At 39.3% G+C, this 9,075-nt stretch overlaps 1 long non-coding RNA gene across 1 annotated transcript; it reads right to left on the bottom strand.

Annotated features, from left to right (window-relative positions):
• Positions 1–417: 417 nt before the first annotated feature.
• Positions 418–2,740, bottom strand: LOC128022793 (uncharacterized). Its single transcript, XR_008186009.1, has 4 exons — positions 2,524–2,740; positions 2,321–2,383; positions 1,221–1,290; positions 418–652 (listed from the first exon to the last, which is right to left on the bottom strand). It is a non-coding gene; the product is annotated as an uncharacterized LOC128022793 (long non-coding RNA).
• Positions 2,741–9,075: the final 6,335 nt, after the last annotated feature.

The raw sequence follows: 9,075 nt of genomic DNA, 5'->3' as shown, positions 1-9,075 counted from the left end.
GCATAAATTTCTCTAACGTCCCCCTGTGAAGCTAGTCCCGTCCGAATAGGGCTTAAGACGTTTTGAAAGAATAGGACTTTGATATAAGATTTCATATGTCGGGTCAAAGGTCATTCTTCTGCCGGAACTCGACTCTATCTGGAACTCGCGTACGGCTGTTTCTGGCAGCCAGTGATTATAGCTGATAAAAGCTATAAACATGGATATTTTTCTTACAAAAAACCATCGCTTCACTTCATTAACCCCCTGGAGTCGTATGGATTTTATGATGGATGGATGCAGTTTTTGGAGCTTCAAAAACTCGGGATCTATTCAATGCCATTGCAAAGCTGGGAAGCCAGAATATTATTTTCTCTTTATAACTCCGACTGTGTTCGGCTCAAAGAAGAAAGTAAGGAAGGCTTGAGGATTCTATTGTCACCATACTAATACTAACATATTAATTAGAAATAAATAAAATAAGTCCAAACTTGTTACCTTTGAAGGAATTCTAGTGTGGATGCTGCTTCCTCTTGGTACTGCAAATTAAAAATGTAATACGAAGAGAACAATGCAGCAAGTCCAGAGATAAAGGTTGGCTGCACACCCTCGCAGATTATTCGGCCTTCGAGGCTGATCATCCATTGTTTCATCCATTGGCCCGGATTAACACCTGGATCATAAAGGAATGGATAAATTAACGGTTATTCTATGATCTCTGGAGAGTTTGGTGTAGAAAAGGTAGTTAGAAATTAGTACATTATTTTATAACCTGAAAAAATGCACACAATGTCATGTCTTACAATTTAACAAAACCTACAATATCTCTATAAAAATAAAAAAAGGAAAAAGAAAGGTTGTTTTAATCTGTTTTTAACTTAAAGGAGAACTCCGGTGCAAGATGAACCTCGGGTGTAGTAACACATTGGTACCAAGTCGAATGTTCTCTGGGATTTTTTTTTTTTTTTTGATTTTGCGCCGGAGTTCTCCTTTAATGCTAAGCCAGCCTCCGAGAGGGAAAAAAAGTGTACAATACAATAAAGTGTAGTGATTTTTTTGTAAAGACTCAAACTTGTCTTTGATTAATAAAAATGTCCTCAAATTCAAACCAGCACAGTGTAATAAAACATGATTCAAAGACAGTAAACTCTAGAATGAAGCACTTAAATGTGAATCCTTTCATAATAGTAAAACTTTTTTTGTAAAATAAATTGCAGACATGTCTAATATGATATACTTACCAAGCAGGATCAAACGAGGACTCACAGGCAGGTTCCCCATCTTTTCGAGGTCAGCAGGAGTGGCAGACATCTATTGTCAAAGATAACAATTTAAGACAACTGACTAATCTTAACGTGATACTTGCTGCTATTAGTAGCTGCAATAAAGTCAGCAGCGGTTTGAAAAGGCACCTTTACAGTGGCTAATTAGACAAGAATTTAAAATGTTGTTCATACCTCACTTACCATTTACTTACAAAAAAGCCCGTTTCATAAACACTCGTAATTCGAAATTAAATTCGAGTTTTACTCGTAAAACTCAAACTTCATAAGTCACTTGCATGCTTGGCAGTAGTCTACACACGCGTTTTGAATGTGCATGCAAATCTTACCTGTTCATTAACTGGATTCACTGGATATTGCTATTTTAATTATAAGTAGCCTAAATTGATAACAGGGCGATTAAAATAAGCGCGGAGCGGCAGATTTGTCTATGTCTCTAGATGTCTCTCATGGACTGAATGCGCACGTTAACATTATGACACAAGAAAAAAAAAAAAATACTGAATTATCTAGTTAATAACTACCGAAGCCATAGATTTTCGTTAAAATGTCTGAAACAGATGCAGTGCAAGACGCTGTTGCTGCTATTATTTTTTTGCGATCAAGCCAGCAGCGGTTTGTTGACCTAGTAATTACAAGAATTTAAAATGTTCCTCACTACCATTTACTGACAATAAATAAATAAATTGTACATGTGCCCGTTTCATAAACACTCAAAACTCAAACTTCATTATTCATGTGTATGCTTGACTAACTTATCCTACACACATGTTATGAGTGTGCCTGCAAATGTTAACCGTTCACTAACTGGATGCACTGGATCTTTATATTGTTATTTTATAAGTAGGCTAGGCTACTTAAAAGGGCGATTAAATTAAGCGCGGAGCGGCAAATTAAGTTATACCGGCAGATAAATTATTGTCTATGTCTCTATCTCATGGACTGAAATGTGCACATAACACAAAAGAAAAAAAGATTGATTTCGTTCATTCCCATTCACATTACGTGGATAAAGTTTGGTAAAATATGCAGGTTGGATGAAAATTAGGGATTCTTACCTGTGTTGTGTAATAAAGATGGCTGTATGATGGCAGTCTGGGATCGGTTGACCAATTATTTGCCTATAACGTTAGTTAAAACACATAATTTAATTGAGGCATCTGATTTAAATCACAGAAGCTTTGTTAGAAGTTTAAGATGTTATATTTTAAAGTAATAGGTCATTTAAAGATAATAAAATAATAAATCGTTGCAAACCTACCTCAATCTGATATTCCAAACTGGCGCCTTGTGCTCATTGGATGAAAATAGGGTATAGTACTGTTAAATAACAGTGTCAAATTGTTGTTGATCGACCACGCAACCCGAAGTGAACAAGTCTTCCCATAATGCATTGTAAAAAAAAGCAAAATGCTGTTATTACATGGAAACAGCAATTTGCTGTTAAATTTCCATGTAAATTTACAGGAATTTTTTACAGTGTGGGGGTTGTCTGAAAAGATCCCGTGTTTATTACTTTGTTTATTTGCTTGGAATGAGATGGTGTTGCTTATTTTCCAGTTGCATTGTGAATTTACTTTCATTTCTTTGAATGCAAACAAGAAAAATCCCCATCTGTCCTGTCTCACCTACCCTCTCATTCCATTTCTCCATTTTCCTTTCACGTTTTTCCACCTCTTTTCTTGCTCTATCTCTCTGCGCCTGAAATGAAACTTATCCTTCCTGTCAAGTTGTTTTTGTCACATTATGCCAAGTGGCGTTATTCAGAGTCAAATAATCTTCCTTTGTACATCTACTAGCATGGCCCATGTCCCCAGAGACTCAGCTCCTACATGCACTTACACACATCCATCCACACCACCAGCCAACAAGACCGCCCTCCCCAACCTCCCACCCCACCAACTTCAACCCCAGATGGGCACGCATGGCACACATCTCCCCTCTCCACCCGCTGAAGTGTTCGGGCCTTCGTAGTCAGTTGAAAAACGACAACATGTGTGCTTGCATACACACATGCATGCTCACTCTGTCTCACACACGCTAACACACACTCTGGTCCTCACTGTTATGCTAAACAGCCATTGAAATAGCACCGCTCTTTATTGGGGGCTCCAGGCAACCTGCTCAAATGTTTTCTTGTTATTTTGTCATTTCACTTGTTAAAGATGTCATAACATCCTCCACAATAAGCCATAACACCGCGTTCTGTTGTTTTAAACCTGCTACATGCACCCTGTTAAAAAAACAGCACTCAGTTTATAAAAAAAAAAGAGGAGATTATAGTGTCAATGGAACTAATTAAATTGGTTTAAAAGAACAGCAGCATTCACATTTTGCTGATTTGGAAAAGCACATTTGATAAAAGGAAGGTAATGCTAACATGAATATTTAAAAAATATAAATGTTTAAGTAATACATTTGAATTAAGCATAGCACAATTTTTTTTTTCTAATTATAGCTAGTTAAGATTCTTGTTAAATGACTGTCACTATTCAGTTAATACATGTTAGTCTGTTCATATTGGTCAGATTTATATTGGCTCATCTTTTCTGGTTTATTCAGACTACACAGTGAGATTGAAATAATTTAGACAAATGTATCCACAATTTGACTAATATGTTAATGATTAATAACTAAAAGGCTACATAATTTAGTTTGACCGGAGTTGCAGTCTCTATAAGGGCTGTTTTCTTCATCATTCATGCTGTGTTGTGGTTTCTAATTTCAGCCGAAATCTTGCTTTCACTTGTTATTTTGGCCTCCTCCCCTTTTACACTTTTTCATTTTTGATTGTTTTAAGTAATCCGCTTTGAAATGATCTGTTAGGTGGGTGTAGTATAATTGCTTAGTGGTTATTGGATGGTTGTCATATTGAAATATATGTGGCCCACGCTAAGCTTGGGTTAACTGGGGTCAAGGATGCTGATTTCTCACAGACAGAGATGGCACATTGGCTAGAGTAAGAAGATTATACCTGCTGTTTGACTAATTCAAAATATGGCTGTGCCCTGCTTTCATATCTTTATTTCATAATGCAGAAAAAAGCGACCATATGGGATTAGGTATTAAAAATGAAAACAAAGAAAAATTGATACAATTTAAGTCCAGTGATATGCATAAAAGGATGGAGAGTTAAATTATACTAGTAATTAATAAGAAACAGTGAAGAACTTAATTGATCATTTGATTAATTATTGATAAGTTCATTCATGTATTTATTTAACACATAAATGGATGAAATTTTTTAACTTTTCTGAGGCTGTGGTAAATTAAGATTAATTAAACTATAAATGAAGATTAATTAAAATGCATTAATATTAATTTATTAACATATTCAGACAGAGTTATCTTAATTCAATTTGAAAAAAAAAAGATCGATATATATATAAATGTAATTAATTCAATTAATTAAAAAGAAGATTGTGATTTTTTTTTTTTTGAAGGCCAAATTCCAGATTCAAGCTGCCTGCTGAGACCCAAATCATTCGCCAGTGGATGGATAAAGTTTGTCAAATTGCAGAAAAAGGACCAGAGAGAGGGACAGAAATGGAGAGGGAGGGGGAGAAAATTAATCTATTTCACTCCGCCAGCCTGCCAGTTCTTGAAAGAACAGCTGAGGAGAGCAGGATTAAGGCAGCTGTGCTTAACGTGAGGGCTCATCTGTCAGATTGGGGCGGAGCGCATAGATCATTGATTAAAAAAAGCCTTCTCCAAATCCAGCGCTTCACTGATGCCGCGGTCCTGCCCAGGCTCTTCAGTGTGTGTGTGTGTGTGTGTGTATGCATGCGTGTCTAAGTGCCAGCAGAGAGACTCAGATACACGGCAGATTACACACGTCAATTATACACTTAATCTGCTTCTGGGAGAGATTGCAGCCTACCCTCATTGATTGGTTTGAAGTATTCCCGTTGACCTTGGCAGTTATCAGATCGTCGAGATTGCACTTTACTGTGACAGTTAATGCGGTTTAATCATTCTGCAAGGAACAAGTAGGGTTAGAGATACTGGAAAACAAGGTGGGTTTAGACTGAGCTGCTGCTTGTGTTGCATTTCACAGACCTGTAATAGCACTTCACTGTCTGGGACACTTAACCACTTTGCAGGTCTGTCTGACCCAAGTGAACAGATAAATCAACTTTAGCTAGCACACAAACGTAAAACTGTGCATTTTGTGATGTAAGAAAAATAGGGGAAAAAATTTATCAAGGCAACAAGTTTTTATTCTAAATGGCAATTAATTTTTTATTATATATATATATTTATATTTTTGCTTTATATTTTATTTATTTATTTTTATTTATTTTTTTTTTTTTTTTTAAATTTATATGTTTTATTTTTGCTTTGCTTTGAATTTTGTTTTGCAGAAGAACACTTTGATCCACAAACGTGTAGAAAACACGACGAAGAAAATACATATTGTCAACATTTTTATCCAGTTTAACCCCATCATAACAATTTTGTTTTGAAAATGTTTTTTTGATTGTTGATTATGATATCCAGAACAACAACAACAACCAAAAATGTGTTTTCATTTTATTTATTTCACTGAAGCCTCTGATTGCATTTAGATAATCATGCGATATGGGATGCGGAAGCATGCTTATTGTTTTTCTCCCCAGTTAATCCTTTTATTTTAGAGGTAAACCAATTCAAAAAGGAGATTTAGATAAATAATCTGAATGCTAGTAGGTCAGTATAATTTTTTTTTTTAAAAGGCTAAAAGGGACCAGATTTTGTTCAAAATATGTTAAAGGGTTTGGCTCTTTCAGAATGCAGGGCAGATGTTAGTGGTTCAGGTTTCTGTTAATTACAGAGGCCGAGGTGCTTTCATTGTCACTTATTGTGAGCCGAGACTAATTTAAATAAACACGCAGCAACAACACTAACGGCTAGAGATTTTAGCAAAGTAAACGTGCAGCAGCAGAAGTGTATTCGAGCACTGCGGCTCTCAACTGGCTCTATTAGCCGTCTATTGGCTCTCTCTCCATCTCTTGCTCTCCCTGTGACATATAAGTGAGGTATGGTGGCATTTGTTTGATTAACTTGTCTGACAAAAGTGACATCTGCTAGCGGGTTCATGTATACGAGAGGCTCAGCGCGGGTCCGCCTTTGTACATCTGTCAGCACAGAGGCAGTGGAAAAGAGTGAAAAGAAACAAATTGGTCCCAAAAAAGCAGCCCATTCACCTTCTGCGCTCCCCCTCCACCCCCCTCCCACCCCTTATCCATTCAGGTGCACCGCGGGGCTCTCAAGTGCTCGCTGGTTTATTCCATTTCGTTCCCCCCATTGAGGCCGAACCCCACAAGTGTTATGCTCCTCATTCCTGCTCGGCTCAATCCTCCCCTAAGCGTTCCTTTGTGAGCAGAATGGCTCACTTTGCCCTCGGACCAAACTCTCTCTCTCTTTCTCCCATTCCGTTTTTATCCCTCATCCCTTTTTCTTCATTGTGTGTTTACTCAATGACACGATCACAGGCTGTAATTCCCGCCGAGTAGTTCATCTCAACAAGCTCCTTCTTTCGGAGCATGTTTTTCTAAAGAAAGGACCTGTTTGGACACTGTCACACACAAGTGCTGGTTTCCATAGCAGAAATGCATTCTTTGCCATTATACTTCTTGATCTGCTCATTCATTTTGGACCCCGCCCAAAAAATTGCTCCAGAAACCGTTCCGTTCAGTAGGTTATTCCTTAATTTGCACACACACAAAAAAACATTAAAAACTTAAAAGTATAGCAGAGCTTGCTCAGAAACAGTAAGGACTTAAGGATCTGGTGAGGCGTGCAAATCCCGAGCAGGGTTCTCTTTGTATCCACAACACAATTGCAAGCAGTTTGAAGCCGTTTCGCTTGCTGAGCCTGAAACTTTATGTTCAGTTCTGCCATTCAGAAGCACCTATTTCTGGAGAGAAAGAGAGAGAGAGGACGCTAACGCAGCAGCATGTTGGTGGACTGCGTTTAGGTTCGCGTATTTCCTACACAGCATTTTTTCTGCAAGGTCCTGTGGTGGAGAGCTAGCGTGCACCGGGAGGCGTGGGGTCACCAGTGTGAGTTACCATGGTGATTGAGTTCAGTCATCAATGGACCTCCTCTTAGGAGGGATGATGCGAACAATAACGGGCCGGTGGCGGCCGTGAACAGCAAGCAGGTAGGATTACCCCAAGCTTTTGTCCTAAGTGCATAATGTCTTGTAGTCAGATTTAAAGACTCCTCAGCCCTCGGGCCTCCCTCTCTGGCCCGGCAAGGGGTCCGATTCACTCGCCCGACCAGCAAGACGGACGAGTGCCCTACGTCCTGCAGGCCTGAGAGAGGTGGCTCTATTAAGCACAGACAAGGACGTAATGAGTCCTAGTAGAAAGGTTGGACATTTGATTTTTGTGTTTTTTCTTGATTTTGATTCGCAAGGAGCACAGAGAGGACAGGGAGCACGGGGAGGCACCGCTCTCATCCTGTTTTCATCTCCACCGGCTTGTCGCTTTGCATTAACATCAGCGCTAGCAACCATCATCATTCCATCCCTACTGCTAATTGCAGACACAGCTGGGTCCCAGCAGGAGCGCTTCTCAAACAGCCTAGGCCTCTGAGAGTAGGCCGAGTGACACACACACACACACATTTACAGAGCCACTACCACCAGCAAGGGCAGAAAGAGGCAGAGTCACAGGTTGCTTGTAATCCCCCCTTTACCCCCCACCGAGTCTCCGCCCCCTCCTCAGCATTCCTGCTTTTGTAAGAGTGTGTTTTTTCTAATCTGAGCTTGGCCCTTACCAGCTCTTTCTTCCTCCTGGTTCTCAAATAGGAGCCGCTAGCTTTCAGGTGCTTCAGGATTCGTTAAAAGCGAGTCGCGAGCATGTGTGTGTGTGTCTGCAATGGGGGTGGATGGATGTGCAACCTTACACTGAATTCTGTTTGTTGCCCCCCTGCTAGGCGCTATGGCTTCCTGTAACATGTCAAAGATGAGAGTGTGAACGCAAGCTTAGGAGTTTGGCTTGTGCATGTGCGTGGTGTGGCAGGGGGCAGGAGGTCGCTCAGCCTTTCAGCGCTCCCTGCTAGAGGTGTGGGAGCCCTGCAGATGTTCATGTGTGTTGTATCGGTAACCATAACGTACGCGTCCAACACACACACGCATGTACACGCAGCCCTCTCGCTTTCCAATATCAGATGGAACTCGTTAGATGATCACAGATTTTTTTTCTCTCTCCCATATCCGCTTCTTTCATTATGCATTCAGAGTCATGATACTCCTGTTTTGGCTAGCAGCTATTGCCAGCTTCCCGCTGCTCAATATCCAAAAAGTGCCACAGTACATAATACGCTCTCGGAGACTCTTCTGTTTCTCTGCTGACAGCAGAACAATGTCCCACTGCCAGCACTGTTCATTTCACAACCAAGACCAAGAGGACAAGTCCTTACTGGGCGAGTTTAAAATACTGATTTATCAGAAAACACGCCAGTGTGCACATTGTGTGTCATTTGATTTGTCATCTGATATGGTTCTCACAAGTGGAACTTCTAAATTATTATTATTTTCATTATTTTTGATTTTACATGTTAATAATGTCATTAAGGGAATTGATAGTTCGGTAAAAACTATCACCCCAAAATTTTATTTTTGTTATCACTTACTTTGTTACAAACTTTTTCTTCTGTGGACTATAAAAGTTATTCTGGAAAATACAAATGGGCCCCATTGACTTTCATTGTTTTAACAAAACCAATTTCCATTCTTCATAATATTCAAAACAGTCTGCTTTTGTGCTCCACAGAAAAAAAAACAATCATCCAGGTTTAGAATGACACATTTTTAGTAAATGAT

Source organism: Carassius gibelio, chromosome A11 (assembly GCF_023724105.1).
Source record: "Carassius gibelio isolate Cgi1373 ecotype wild population from Czech Republic chromosome A11, carGib1.2-hapl.c, whole genome shotgun sequence".
Lineage (NCBI taxonomy): Eukaryota > Metazoa > Chordata > Actinopteri > Cypriniformes > Cyprinidae > Carassius > Carassius gibelio.
This window is presented reverse-complemented; position numbering and strand designations above follow the sequence as displayed.